Below are 15,525 nucleotides of genomic sequence, written 5' to 3' on the forward strand. Positions count from 1 at the left end.
GAGCGAGTAGCCCTGGGGGCTAGGGCGCGAGGTCTTCACTCATCCATGAAGATCGCCTCAGTTCACGCATGTGTGTGTGGCAGGGCCAGCAGCTGTCCACTTTATAAATGGGGGACCCCTGCCCACTGTGCTTCTGGACCTCCCGGACAGCGGTGTTCAGGACACTGTGTTGTCTCTCTGTGAAAGATGATGAAGTTAAACTCTGATTTTCCCAATTGAGGTTTTTCGACTTCAGGTTTGATGCTGTGTGCCTGGCTGGTGTTTAGCTGGAATAAAGTTAATGTCTGTAGACATTGGCATCTCGGCGAGAGCTCGTGCGGGGGCCCCGGGGGCAGGGTGGGGGTGCTGTGCTGTGCAGTGCGTTTGCAGCCAGCCTGTCTTGTTGTAAAGCCAAATTCAGTTATTGAAATTCTCGAAACTTCTCTTCTTGCAGCTCAAGTTCAGGGATTATCAGCTGCACTGAGAGCTGCCCAGCGTGACCCTGTGAACAAGGCCTAGCACCAGCTGAGAGAAGGGCCAAGTGACGTGTCTGTGCCAGGTCCCATCCCTGCCCCTGACAGCCAGGGCCCCCGGCTGACCTCACCACCGTGGGGCGAGCTCTCCGCAGCCAGGATATTAGCAAGCACAGTAAGTCTCTGCCCTGTCCCTCTGTCACCGAGGATGTGACAGAAATCACAAAGCCGCATTTTCTTTTATTAATATATCCTGGCAGAGATGATAAATGGCAAATTTAATTTTATTCTTAAGGTCATGTGTTGGATAACTAGACAACCAATCAATGGGGTGATTGATAACACTGACTCTCCTCCACGAAACAGAGGTGGGAGACCAAAAAGTGCCTTCCCCGCTCCCCAGAGATGACGAGACCTGCTTCTTTGGGGGGAATTAAATGTCTAAAGGCTCCATCTCACCGCTGACTGACATTCACATCTTTCAGTGATGAGAGGAGGTGAGTTCATGCAACTCCTGGAATATAAAGTTGACAGTGGCCTTCAAGCTGTGTGTCACCTCCAACCTGTCCTGCGGGCCTCCTCTCACACCTGGCTGCTCACGATGGAGTGGTGGATGCTGTTCCTTGGAGGAGAGATTTTGAAAAGCCAGTAGCTCGTCACTTTTTCTCCTCTAGTCTGGAGCCAGCCCCAGTGAGACCTGGACTGCACGTCTGGGGCAAGGAGGAAGCCCAGCACTTCTTTCTTTAAAAAAAAATTTTTTTTATTGGACTATAGTTCATGTGGGCTTCCCTGGTAGCTCAGGTGGTAAAGAATCTGCCTGCAATGCAGGAGACCCAGGTTCGATTGCTGGGTTGTGAAGATCCCCTGGAGAAGGCAGCCTACTTCAGTGTTCTTGCCTGGAGAATTCCATGGACAGAGGAGTCTGGTGGGCTACAGTCCATGGGGGTCACAAAGAGTTGGATGTGAATGAGCAGCTAGCATAGTTGATGTGCAATGTGTTAGTTTCAGATGTACAGCAAAGTGAACGTTTAGCATATACACGTATCCACTAGTTTTTAGATTCTTTTCCCAAGAAGGCCATTAGAGAGTATTGAGTTGAGTTCCCTGTGTTACACTGCAGATCCTGATTAGTTATCTATAGTAGTGTGTATATATCCACCCGTCTCCCAATTCACCCCTCCCCCTGCCTTGTCTCCTGGCAGCCATATGTTTGTTTTCTACATCCATGACTCTACTTCTGTTTTGTAAAGAGGTTCATTTGTACCTTTTTGTTTAGATTCTGCACGTAAGTGATATCCTATGATTTCTTTCTCACCTTAAGTTTCTTCAACTTTCCAGCTTGCTTGTGGTTAGAGGCCCTGATGCCTTCCTAATTCCTACTAAGGTTGCACACGGACCCTCTTGAGCTGGAGTCCTTCCCAGGTAATGGTAAGACTATCGAATTAAAATCAGCGAGGACTCTGTGCTCATAAAGTTATGGTGTGTTGGCATCCTTTCATTTTTATGTGCTGTGATGGGGAATCTTCAAAATTGTGGTCTCCAGGGCCAGAGTACAAATTGTCTGTCCATTCTCACAGCTTATATTTTGGTTTTCATGATTAAACTAACTTATCACCTCCCCTTATCCCCTTGGTCCACTCCAGTAAAGCAAAACAAAAGACAAATGAGAACGGTCCAAATCCTAAATGTTCAAGAGTTCCTTAAGGTTGCCTTTGACTAGTAAGGGATGAGATGATATCCTATTTTGCTGATTTGTTTCAAAAAATAGGCAAGAAAGCTCACATTGTTACCCTTTTGCCTGGAGTATAAAAACCATCTGTGTTAAGTGGAAAGGTGTGGTCACGTTTACCTTGGTGGAAGATGTGGTACTCTTTGGGCTTCTTTGTCACACATGGACACAAAAACAGAAAAGAAAGAACAGATACCTCCAAGCTGGTGCTTTTGAGTGAAGGATCTTGAAGGGTCTGCATAGTTGGGCTTGTGGTTTATCCTGAGGTATGTCAGGCAGCTTGAACTTGACTTTTAGTTTCCTAAGGGGTCAGTCAGGATGCTTCTAGTTGCAAAAGAAGAAAAACAAACAAACAAACAAACAAAAAACCTCAAAGAGCTTAAGCAATGAGGCAGAAGAGGAGGTGAAGCTGGGAGACTGGTCCCCTCAGCCCTTGTGTTGACCCTGGTCCAGCTCCCACTCTACCATCTTTGTGTGCCGACTCAATCCAGAGCTGTCTGGGGGAAAGAGGGTCTTGTTCTTCCCGCTTATCTCTTTTGATTGCCCAGTGATTTTCTGGGGAAATGACCTTCCAGCTGCTTCTGGGGTTGCCTTGACTTGGGGTGGTTTACTTAAACCTTAACTTGGCTCCGGGAGTCAGTTCTGCATGTAGTGATGGCACTGAAGACTTGGGAATAAAATTAATTCCTGGAGGAAGAGAAATGATCTATTACTTATTAATCTCTGTGAATTTATTAACTTGGAGAAATTGAGGTCTTAGGTTATCACATCAAAATATTTCTGTTTTATCATGTTCCTCTATTAAAATGAGCAGTACATTTCAGTGAAAACCTTGGGAATTGAAGGTTCCGGTAGCATGCCTCAGAGCAAGCGAAGCATCTATCGGTGTATTAATCGACTTTCCCGGATCATATATTGAGCTGATTTGTCAGAATCCATTAAGCTAGTCGACAGTATGACATTTCAAGTGCAAGTAGGAAAATCCATGTTATGGTTGAAGGAGAAGGTCAGGTCCATCTCAGTTAATCAATGATCAGAGACCAATATGTCACCGCCGGACGGTCCTGCTCATTTTAATTGTTAACCTAATGTAAAGGTTCATCAGCAAACATTAGAGGTATTTGTACATGTGAAAATTGAGAACAGTTTCCTAAGTAAATACTCTTTTATCAGCCGTGTCTTTTCACTCAGATTAAATGGGTCCTCCCCTTCCCTGTCCACCCTCTCTCTCCGGAGTCCAGCCAGGAGGCACTCTCCCATTCCTGAGAAACGCTGGGGGTGCTGGTCACCATTTCCTGCAAACCTTGTTCTGCCTTCTGGAGTGGTCTGTGCTTTAAACATGTGACTGTTTATCAGTTAACCATACCGGGGATCCTGGGGCTTAAAGAAGGGTAAATGCAGACTCAGGTGGTTGGTACCCACCAATGGGAGCCTGTCTTTTGTAAGAACCTCAAGCAGCCTTGAATGTAAGATGCACCTGCACGAGTGACTGTGCGATATCAAATATAAGCTTGCAGATGTATTTTTTTTCATCTAGAGAAATGCCACTGACTTCAGGGGGAGCTCTGGCTTTGGTTTGCAGAAGTCATTTCTGGCCTTGAAAGAGGGTTCTTTGAAGGGGGAGCAGTAGGACTGCTTCCTCCTTTGGACTGTGTTGCTAACCTGCCCACTCTACTCTGCAGGGTCCAGGCGAACCCAGCAGTGGGATGAGGGACCTCTGGGAGACTGATCAGAGCCATGGCTCCAGTCCCTTTGAAGAGAATAAATCTAAATTACAGGTTTGTTCCTTGATAAGAAAAGCAACTCAACATTTTACATTATCTGGAAGTTAAATTTAAGAATGGCTGTTGGAGCCAAATGTTTTTCTTCCATCAATATTAATGACATATCTTAGTTCATAATCTGTGTTGCTAATATTTCCTCTCCAACTGGAAAAAAGTAAATTCTCAAGTAGTATTTAAAGTATTCCGAACAATCTAGAATGGTATCTTAATAAAACAAAATGAAGTATGAGAAAAGAATTTGACATGTATACATTAATGTTTAATGTCTATTTATACAAACCATTTAAGTCCTTTTTTTTGGTCTGAAAACTTTTTGACAACTTCTTTTGTTGAACCATGTTTGGGTTTTTCTATCTCATGGTTTAATTTCTTGTGCTACAGAAGTTCTCTTAAAGGTTTTTAATCACTGAATCCCATTGTCCTTGTAGAGAAAAGGTTAGTGGGTAATGTCTTAAGAAGGCAGCGTTCCGTCCATTGGGAAAAGGTAGTAGTGAGCAGAGTGATGGCCTCAAGCCGTAGGAACTGGGGCAGCTATAGGAGAAGAGGAGAGCATTTGCATTCTCCAGAGCTGCCTGGACCAGTCTAACCAGATGTTGATGTTCTAGACTGTGCTCTGTGACATGGTGTTGGACCAGTTTGGAAACGACCCTTTAACTTGCGTCCAGGTTGAAAACTCACCACCCTGCAAAACTAGAAATCAGTCCAGGCCTCTCGTCCCTCTTACATCTCTGCTTGGCAGTTTTCACATTTAAGTTCCAACCACCTTGTCTTTCATGAGTATTCTCCCTCTCTCCTGCAAGCATGATGGTTTCCTTTCTCTCCCATTTCCCAGGACAATACCTCAGCCCCTGCTAGATCAGTGCGTGTCCATGACTGACCCAGCTCGAGCGCAGACCGTCAATACCAACATAGCCAAACACTGCGCCTGCAGCCTCCCCAGGGGTGGCACTCACCCTGGGCCGGCAGAATTGGCACTGCCTGAAAGATACATACAAGACGCTGGCCTCCGACGTGCAGGTAAAAGGAGCCTTTGCAGAGGCTGGCACAGAACAGCTAATTAGGAGACGGGGAAGCTGCGGCCAGGCCCACTGACCTGTGCTTTTTGTGGCCAAAGTTGACATGTTTACTGGCCTCTGATGAAATAGAGCTTTAAGTGGTCAGCCCCTGGCAGTATCAGTTTTGCTCCAGAAATGCCACCTACGCTCTTGATAACGCTGAGTTCTGCTTGCCTTCTGCGGTCTGCCCAGTGGAAAGTCTTGCGCACCCTGGCCTTCTTCCATGAGCTTGCTGTGATCCTTGGGGATCAGTTAACAGCAGCTCACCTGCTGCCTGTCTTCAACGGATTTCTAAAGGACCTGGATGGAGTACAAATAGGAGTCCTCAAACACCTGTATGACTTTCTAAGGGTAGGGAGAAGGGTTAAAACAAAAAACAAACCTCCCCTATTCAATGCAATTTTTAAAAATTGTATTGGGTATGTGTAGTATCAGTTAAAAAAAAGAAAAAAAGCAGCTGTCTGGGTTTCTTCAGTTGAAACGTATCATCCATAGTCTTAAAGTGGGCATTCTTTCAGTGATGGGTAAATCTTTTTCTGTCTTTCCTCCTAATCTCCCTGTCCCTTAGAGTTCTAATGCCATGGAGAATTGCACCCCGGGAAAGGAGAAGCTGCGCTCCCGGGAGGCATGTGCCTTGCTCAGGGTCATCGAAGGGAAGGGCCCGGCTGAAATCCAATCTCAGTTCTGCATGAGGAGCTTTTTCTTGCAAGATGGTGCAGATTGCCTCCTTGCCTTTTTTCCTCCCCTCCTAAAGGAATGATGAGTGTAAAACTGAGAGTTTAAAAATGACTTCAGGAAACTAATTAGTCGCATCCAGACGACCGGGAGCTGCCCTTGACAGAGCTGGGCGCCTGCTGCTTGGCTGGTGTGGGCTCAGCGCGGGCGAGCAGTGCCTCCTCCCCAGCAGCAGCGTGGCATTATCTCCCGAGCACACGCAGGCCTGTTTTTTTTTTTTTTTTTTTCTTCAGGCAGGAAATTGTGAAAGATGGAAGAGTGGAGGGCGTGTAGAAACACACAAGCACATACATGTAACAGGGGAGAAGGGTTGGAAGCAGTCAGGGAGGCACTGTGCGTGTGTGTTCACAGCAAAGCTAATTCACAGCCACTCTGCAAATGGAGACACAGGCGTCAGCGAGGCACTCGGCTATGGCCAGGGACAGATGTATAACCTGAAGTTTATAATAAAACAGAGGATTGGGGGGCATTCTGGAGGATTATATATTCTTATTTATGTGTACATTTTTAAAAACTAGCTGTTTCATGAAGACAAGAGAAGAGAATATCTTTATCAGCTTCAAGAATTTGTAGTGACCGATAACAGCAGGAATTGGAGGTTTCCATATGAACTAGCAGAGTAAGTAAAACCTGTTCGGGGATATGAGAAAGCAAATTAGATGGAATAATTCTTAATTTCCCTACCTTATAATTGATTTCTAAAGTAGCAATAAGAGTCTTCTTCTGGATAAAGAGATTATGTTTTTATTAAGGGATAAACTGAATTCCAAAGCTCTAAGTTACAAATACCACAGTCTCCGGGGAGACATTCATTTTCAGAGGCAGACAGGGCGAGAGTCACTTTGGAATTAGAGTGTTCTGCTGTTCTATAAGGCAATTTATTCGAACCAAATAAAAGATGAATCACCCGCTCTTCAATTTTCTCCTATTAATCGGAGCAGTTTTTGCCAAAGCTTTCTTGAACATTCTGAGTGTAACCCTCTGTTTAAGGACACAGCGTGGTTTATACACTTCAGCTCCTAAAGAAAATTATGCTACAGTGAGAGAGATGAGAAAGTCTAACCCAGATGAGGTGATTATTGAATAAAAACGTCCCCCAAGGTGGCTCAGAGCTGCACATCATTTTGTGTGTGAAGGAGTTATTTAACTCTATTGTGTGCCGGCAAGAGGAATGTTCAAGGTTTTAGTGATTCCAGAACGGTGAAATCGTCCCCTTAAATAATTCTCCTTCCCGGGGTGCAGAATGTGCTTTCCGCAGTATTGAGTAGATTTGTTTGTGGTGGTGTTGTTTGGGTGTTAGTTTTCACCTATTCAAGATTTATTTCAGTAATCTCTTGTTTTCATTTTTCTTGCCCTCAACTAGAAATCTCTCAAATAATTGTCTTCCCTGTAGAAATCCATCAGGCTTTTGCAGCTCTTCGGGATAAGATCTGGCCGATGCCAGGGGCAAACGAAAAGATTTTCTTTTTGCTGTGATCCTTAATCATTATGCTTAATTTGAGAGATTGAGGTTTCAGTCATTATGCCTTGTCCCCGGCGCATATTCTGAGAAAAACAGGCCCACGTTTTTTTCCGTGAAGGCATCGCGCCCTCTAGCGGCCGATGCGGGAACTCAGCGCGGTCCGCCTCGGACTGGTCTGAACCGTCTCCCCCGGGTTGGGGGCGCCGATGGGGATGCGGGGACCCAGACTTCGGGTGGGGTCGGGGCCGGAGGCCGTCAGGAAACGGGAACGGGGGGCCGGAGACTGAGGATGGAGTCGGGACGGGGGACCGGCTGATCCACTTCCCGGGGCCGGGGACCGAGGCCGGGCACGGTGTGGAACCGGTGCTGGCGCCGGTGCCGGCTGCGAGGACCCGTTTCCCCGGCCGGGCCGGGCTGACTAGCCTCGCCCGACGGCGTTATCGCCAACATCTGTGCGGTGGTTATTGAAACGGAAGCCCACCGATATGAATTCTGTATTCCGTGTCCACGATACTCGTATCATTTTTCTGAAAGTGCTTTTTTTTTTATATGAAAGTATTCATCGGTACCCCTGGCTTCTGGTTCTAACTTCCACGCAATCACTCTTTCATTTCCTTTCCTTTGCCAGGGTGGAAATTATGCCGTTTATTTCGGTTCCCTTCTCCCCTTCCCCACTTGGAGAGAGCTCTCTGGCGGTGGCTTGTTTCCACCGGCGGGTGATGAATTTTCCCGGGAGCGCGGAGCCCGGCTCGGTTCTCCCCAAGCGGACCTCGTGCGAGCGCAGGAGCCGAGAGCACCGGCAGAGCGTTTAGTCTGCAGCGTCCGGGGCTGCGGCGACCGGGAAAACTCATTTCTTTTCCCCTTGATCTGCTGATCTTTGGGAACTTCAGAGTCCTGGCTATTTTTATGTTATCTGATTTTTTAAAGTTTTATGTGTTTTCGAACTGATAACCTAAAGTTGAAAGATTAAATCCCTTACTCATAAATTCCTCAACCTCTGTTTTACAAAGCCTAACTTATTTTCTTTTGGTTTGATTTGTGTGCGTGAGAGAGATGAAGAATTTAGATTTCTTTGTTTTTCTTCACTTTTCTTTGCGTAGCCATTTTCCCTCAGCTTCCGTTGATCTCCCGGCCCGGCTATTTTTACCTATAAGATGAAATGAGAGTAAAGGGAGATAAATAATGTTTCTCACATTTTGCATTTCATAATTTCTTTTCTTTTTAATTTCGGACATCTGATACTGATTTTGGAACTCCATAATCCCAATGATGTTTATGATTATTTAATGCATACTGCCTTAAAGTTGTGTGCAGATAAAGTTTCTGAGGTTCGGTGGATCTCCTTCAAATTAGTCAGGAATCATGGCCTTTTCTGTTTATGATTTTTAGAAAAAGGAATATTTATGTTTCTTCCATTTTAACTCCTGTATTTTATTTGGGCTTAATTTGTCCATTTACTCATGAAAGCAGCTTTTATTTTGAAATTAGAAACTGTATTATGATTTTATTAATATGTAAGTTAGCTCTTCGGTTTAACTGTGTGCCTGAGTATGAAAATTGTAGGTAAATTATTTTATGTATCACACTCTTTAAATAGTGACTTAGTGTTTTCTTTTAAACATAGATTGGGTTGATGCTCTAGCATGGTTTTATAAGAAAAGTAGTTAGTAAGCAGACTCAGGCAAAGAAAAGCTGATCCTGTTTTATGTGAGCTTATATCAGCTGAACACTGAGGGGAAAAAAAAAACACTCACTTGAAAATATCCATTTACTAAGGTACTCTGATGGTATTAAAATGTTATAAAAATGACATGTTCTGAAAGGTAATGATTTAGTTAGCAAGGGGACATTTTCTCAGATTTGGAATTTTAAGATTAATAATGTATTTTTCTAATGCCATTCCCTTTTTTAAATTCCGTTTTTTATGAAGGGTTTTATGTGTGTGTGTGTGTGTGTGTAATGCCATATATTTAAACATCTTTTTTCCTCTGTGTTCTAATGATCACTGTGACAAAAATTACTTTCTCTCGTGCTTATAAATTCATTTTAAAAGTGGAAGGGTACATAAAAACGTCTCGTTTCCATGTAGAATAGTATTCATAATTCAAGTAGATGGCAGCATTTTAAATTTGCTCTTCTAATATTTTTCACAGGTGGTGGCAATTCTGCAGAAGTTCTATTCAAACAATGACAGTGCACTGGGGTTCCGTTTCATCATGAACTCAGCCTACGGTTCGGGCACTGTTCTAAGTGGTTCAGAAGGCAAGCATTTGCTTTCATTTGTCAGGTTAGCAGGGGTCCCGGGGGAGCATCCAGCGCGTGCATACGTTTCCTGTGTGACGTCAACACACAGCACCAGGCAAATTATCCCAGCCCTGGAGGACTAGCCAGAAGCTTGGGGATCAGCGAACCGGGCCCCCTCATGTCACAGCCTGGTCAGGCAAAGAACCTGCCCAGGGTTCCCCAGCTACTCAGCGCAGTCCTCTGTAGATAGTGGCCGGGCACCCACTGTGTGCCAGGCGTGCTCTGATACCGCAGCAGGACGGGAACCACCTCCTGCTCTCCCTGCACCTGCTGTCCAGTGCGTGGGGGCTAGGCCCAGACTCTGCTCCAGGCATGCCCAGTCCTCCTTCCTGGGGAAGTGGGGCGTGGGGGCAGTGATGTCAGAGCAGTAGGGCAGAGACTGCTTCATCTCTTTGAGGTCAAGTTCAGGTCCCCAGGGAGCCCTCTCTCATTGTTGCTCAGTCGAGTCATTCTTTGGGACCCCCTGGACTGTAGCCCAGCAGGCTCCTCTGTCCATGGAATTCTCCAGGCAAGAATACTGGAGTGGGTTCCCATTTCCTCCTCCAGGGGATATTCCCGCCCCAGGGATCTCGTGCATCCCTTGCATCCCTTGCATCTCTTGCATCTCCTGCGTTGGCAGGCGGGTTCTTTACCGCTGGGCCACGTGGGAAGCCCACCCTCGCTACACAGCATCTGAGAAATGAGGGCGAGGTTTGTGTTTGGCTGAGGATGATGGCTGCCACCTTTGACCGCCTGTGTGTGTCAGGCCTCTCACCCTACATCTCACGCCAGCACATCTGATCATCTGATGCTGACAGGAAGGTCCACCAGGTGTGGAGTTCGGCATGCCCATATACATCCAGTTTGTTTTTAGTTGGAGCAATTGAAGCCCAGAGAGGTGAGGTAACTTGCTCAGGATCACGTAGGAAGCATAAAACCATGATTTTTTTGTTGTTGGTTTGTTTTCTGCTAAAGTGCTATCTTAACAGTTTTAACTTTTCCTTATGCACACGTCCTGTGGGACACAGAGGGAGCGGGAGGAGCATGAATTCCCGTGGGCCTGCCACCCAGCGCCGTCAACAGTGCAGTCAAAGCTGGGATTGGCTTCCACCTGACCCTGGCCCCAGACCCCCCTTTCTGTCTCTGGGAACCACCCCCGCCTTCCCCAATGAAGCACTCACGAGGGGCCACCACAGGCCCACAGGGGTTGTCACAGGGGAACCATGGCCATTTACTTGTAGAAAGGGCAAACATGGGACAGAGTTAGTGCCAAATTCACCAACCACAGGCCTGGCAACCCAGGCTTTTATCAAGAAGAAGTTAGCGCTGCACCTTATTTTGTGGAGAAAGGGTAAATGAGAGATATTTGCTTTTATTTTAAAATTCTTTTTTTCCCTAGATTTGGACAGTCCACGATGAAATAAAGGGAAAAGGGACCAACTAATTTTGTCCAAGAAAAATCAATTTTCTTGTGTATGCTTTCATTAAAGATTTAGAAAACCCTACAAGAACACAAACAGAAGGACGGGGAACTCAGCCAAGAGAGCCTCCCAAGGGTCATGTGGATTATCATTTAAAGGTGGGGAGAGAGCATAACCTGGAGGTTAGCAGGGCCACCTCTGGAGTCAAAATCGGTTTTTAGTCTGAAGCCCGAGTCTCCTGTCTCCCTGCCGAGAGGTCTTGGGCAAAGCCCCCTCTCTGCGCCCGCACTGCCTCTCTGCCTTCTGTGAGACGGGGCTCTGGTGGCACGGGCCTGCCTCCCAGTGTGGTCCTGAGGCTTCGATGAGCAGATACACCCATGTTACCCAGCATGGTGCCAGGCACCTGGAAGGCACTCGTAGATGTCAGCTGCTGTTGCTCCCCTGTAGGGGGAGGAACTTCAGGATTTAGAGCCCATTTTCCTGGTTTAGAATCCCCACCTCGCTCCTGCTTGTGGATCAGGAACCTTTGGGTGTCACCATCACAATGGACTCACCTGTAAAATTAGGCTTGCTCTGATTTCCACGACTGGCTGTGAGAATGGCTGTGAGCATAAACGTGAGACTCTTTGTAAGCAGAGCAACAGTGAATGCTGGTGGTCATCACAGACCACCATTCGCTACCTGTGCACAGATGGACTGGGGTCTGGGGTTTGACTGTCACGTGACAGGCGTGGCCCCTGTCCTCAGAGCCTGAGGACTGGTGAGTGCCAGGCGTGAAGGTTCCTCACCCTTACTTTGGCGCCATGCTAGACTCCGAAAGGATGTCTGCATTCCCATTGCTGCTCCATTGTACAGATGAGGAAACTGAGGCCCAGAAAGGTAAAACCACTTACTCATGGCCACGAAGCCAGTAAGTGATCAGATTGGGTTTTGAACCCGGACCCATCTGACTCCAAAGCCTTTGCCTTCTCCACCAGATGTTACAGCACTTGGACCCCAGTGCTTGGCAATGAATTATAAAGTGATAACTGTGTTTCTAAACAAATTCAGTGGTTCAGATCTAAAAATTCACACACATACTTCTCAGACAAAAAATCCTGAAATTCTTTGGAATCACGGAAGTGTATATTTTTAGAAAAACTGTGCTGATCCTTATTGAAAAATGTCCACTTTTTGGCTGTGACTTTCTTTTCATCAGAGGCAGTGGCGAGCAAGGAGTGTATCCCCGTGGACCAGTCTGTCGAACACTTACTGCCCAGCCTTTTAAGCCTCATATCAGATCCTGCGCCAAACGTGAGGGTTTTGCTTGCCAAAGCTCTGAGGCCGATACTATTGGAAAAAGGGTACTTGGGCCAGTTTTCCGAGCTTACAGATTTTAAACTTCATCGGACAGCAGCTGGCTTTTGTCTTTCAGGAACTGTGGCAAATTGTGTGATATGGCATATTTCAGATTAATTATACAAATTGATATATGTTATGCATGTGTATGTGTCATGTGCTCAGTCATATCCCACTCTTTGCAACCCCATGGACTGTAGCCTGCCAGGTTCCTCCATCCATGGGGTTTGCCAGGGGAGAATACTAGAATGGGTGGCCATTTCCTACTCTAGGGAATCTTCCTGACCCAGGGATCAGACCCGAGTTTTCTGTGTCTCCTGCATTGCAGGCAGATTCTTTACCCGCTGAGCCATCAGGGAAGCCCTACTTTATGCATAAAATGTTATTTATAAAATGACCAGTAAAATTCGATAGCTGTTTTATATTTAATAAACATATGCTAAAATACAAAACATTGCATAGTCTTCTAGAAATGAGAGAAACTTTTATGAGTTTTAAGCTATGACATATTGACTGACTTGAAAGGAAGTCAATTTAAGCATTAACTATGATTGGGTTTTAATGGTGTTAATTTTGTTGTCAGTCAGATTTTAAGCCTGAACAGAGCCTAACATAAGATAGTTCAATTCTACACCAGGGGTACAGGCAAATGTCTTAAATCCTGCCCTGCATACACCTGTCTTGCCTCTTCTCTCCCATCCTCTGCCCTAGCTTGCCAGCAACCTGCCCTCCACTTCCTGTGTTCTAAGTTGCCAGTTCTTTTGTATTGGAGGGAAGAAAAGATAATATTAAAAGATTTTTAGTTATAGTTTTAAAAATATGCCTACCTATTCTAAAAAGTTTGTGTTTACAAATTAGGAGATATTCTTTCATTAAAGCAATTTTATCACTTTAAAGGACTTTATGAAACATGGTTTATTGTCCTGAGATGTGGTTTTAAAAAAGAAAAAACCCAACCTAAATCAACATGTTTTAGAACACAGTTCACGGCACCTGTGATTCAGTTTCGGGTCTCTTCTCTTTAGCGTATTTTAGAAATGCCGGTAACCCTCATCTTGGAGTTGTTGAAGAAACTGTCCTGGCTTTGCAGTCCGACCAGAACCAAGATCTTGCCTTTTTTGCTGCCCTAGAACCAAAGCGGGGGAACGTTACAGACCCCAGCATGCTGCAAGAACAGAACTAACCCATCTGTGATCACTGCAAGCCGGTCACTTCGAGCTTGGCATGTGCTGCTTACCGTACCTTGAAGGGGAACTGATGGTGTCATACCTGCCTGGGGAGGAAAAGTTTCTGAGACTTTGATGTTGTGTCCTCCAGGACCCCTTTCCCATCTGTGGTCACAGGGACTGCTCCTGAGACAGGCACTAGTTCCAGGTGACCCGGCAGGCCCTGTGCTTCTGTGCCCCTACGTGCCTGATCAGGAAGTCTGTGCAAAGTCTGTAGAACCAGCTGGCTCCCTCCGTGACATCAGACTGTCTGGCAGCAGTTTGTTTTGTCTATTACTGATGATATTATTTGACCCCCAGTTACCTCCTCTCCAAAAATAAAGTATTTTACTAGAAGCTTTTACGTCTTCAATAGACTTGCGTATTTGGCTTCCGTCATGCTTTCCCATAAAATATAGTTTATGGTTTTATATTTTATTTTTAACTGAAATATTGTGCATAGGTAAATAACTCTTGACGGGAAGAAAATATATTAACGTAAGATTAGTCTCCTATCAGTGAATAGCACAAATACATCATTTAAATTTATGTTCTACTTGGAGTTGCTGCAAATATAGCCCCATTTTTTTTTTACTTGTGAAAGATGTGATAGTTAAAGAAATCTACTGAAGCATGATTTATGGCAATCTTTCTAATATTGTACTTTTGTTATAAATTGTACTCAGACCTTTTTCTTAGGCACTCACCCCTCCCCTTCTTGCAGGAACCATTTCCATAAAGAGATATATTGGCTTTTAATAGAGACATAAAACAGAAAGATTTTCATTTTTACATGATTATATTATCATTTGTTTAAGAGATGGGAGGGAAATTGATCACTTAGATGCGTGGATTTGAACTTTATATCTGATGCTTTAGAATCTTAAAAATAGAAGAACACAGTTCTGATCAGTCTATATAGTTGGCCACAAACACCAGTGATGTATTGGCTTAAATTAAAATTATTATTAAATTAAAATTAAATTATGATACACTTCAAATCTAAGTACACAGGACTTATGAGTTTGTGCTTTTAAAATCTAGACCAAGAGAAAGATGCTCTAGAATTTAAAAGGTTTTTGATTAATTAATAACTCAAGGTTCTAGAAACATCTGATTAAATTTTGCATGTATGCTGATGTTATTTTTCTTTTTTCTATTTTTATCTTCTCAAAGGTCAGCAGGAGGGGAGGAAGGAGCAGCCTGTTTGGTGTCCGAGAGCGGCCTGCAAAGGGCACATGAGTTATTTCCATTCTTCCCTGGGATCTTTTTCTTATCTTTCTTTTTTTTAAAATAAAATTTCTTGAGCTAATATTGAGTTTCCTGGTATACAGGATGTTTTCCCCTCTCCCAAATTCCACTGGGCTGACTCGAAAAAGAAAGAAAGGAATCCATACCGTGCCAAAGAAAATAAGGCACATGTATGAAAATTTCAAATTGTATTGATAACCCAGGAGATAGCATTTTGGCAACCTCAGGAAAGAGTGACTCAATACATTGGAGACTACATATTAAGAGAAAAAAAAATCAGCCTATCTTATATTCAGTGCTTGCTCAGAGTAAATAGATGGAGCTATTGTTTTGCTTAAGTAACAAGCAAATTTTAATTTTTTTATTGCCTAGAAATTGAGATTGTCGTGTTGTTGAAATCTGTTGATCCAGCAGCAATGTAGAATTATTCAGCTGGAATCTTGTATTCTGTGCAGAGCTTCACTTTCCATTAAAGAAAACAAATTCAGTTTGTGTTATGATGGGTAGGATTTGCCTGCCGAATCAGCTATGCTGGTGGACATTGGTCAAGACTCTTTGGTGAATAACCTAACCTTTAAATTTTCGGTTTATAAGTGTTAAAATTTTCTATAGTTTTATATGAATGCCTTTCCAGTGCAAAGATTTTTTTTTTTTTATGACTGTCACTTCTCTGCAAAAAGTATGTTTAAAGCTAACATTTTATTCTTATTTTGTAACAACTGAGATTTTTTTTCTAAGATTGTTCATGTTGCCCTTGCTGTTCTCTCCTGTAGGTTTCTCATCAGTTTAGGTCTTTACATGTTAGGTCAC

General features: G+C 44.3%; 1 protein-coding gene across 20 annotated transcripts in view; it reads left to right on the plus strand.

Moving 5' to 3' along the window:
• The window catches only part of LOC136159461 (putative serine/threonine-protein phosphatase 4 regulatory subunit 1-like), a 70,332-nt gene extending 55,740 nt beyond the window's left edge, over positions 1-14,592 (plus strand). For 5 of the 20 annotated variants that reach the window (XM_065921730.1, XM_065921731.1, XM_065921732.1 and 2 more), the window contains 7 exons: positions 434-627; positions 1,791-1,874; positions 3,864-3,959; positions 4,798-4,982; positions 6,274-6,374; positions 9,371-9,504; positions 13,285-14,592. The gene's annotated coding sequence lies outside the window, so the exon portion shown is untranslated. Of the gene's footprint in view, positions 1-433; positions 628-1,790; positions 1,875-3,863; positions 3,960-4,797; positions 4,983-6,273; positions 6,375-9,370; positions 9,505-10,140; positions 10,399-10,899; positions 11,080-13,284 lie in introns of all 20 variants that reach the window. The other 15 variants (XM_065921714.1, XM_065921715.1, XM_065921716.1 and 12 more) reach the window with 15 other exon arrangements.
• Positions 14,593-15,525: the final 933 nt, after the last annotated feature.

This window comes from Muntiacus reevesi, chromosome 2 (assembly GCF_963930625.1).
Source record: "Muntiacus reevesi chromosome 2, mMunRee1.1, whole genome shotgun sequence".
Taxonomy (NCBI): Eukaryota; Metazoa; Chordata; class Mammalia; order Artiodactyla; family Cervidae; genus Muntiacus; species Muntiacus reevesi.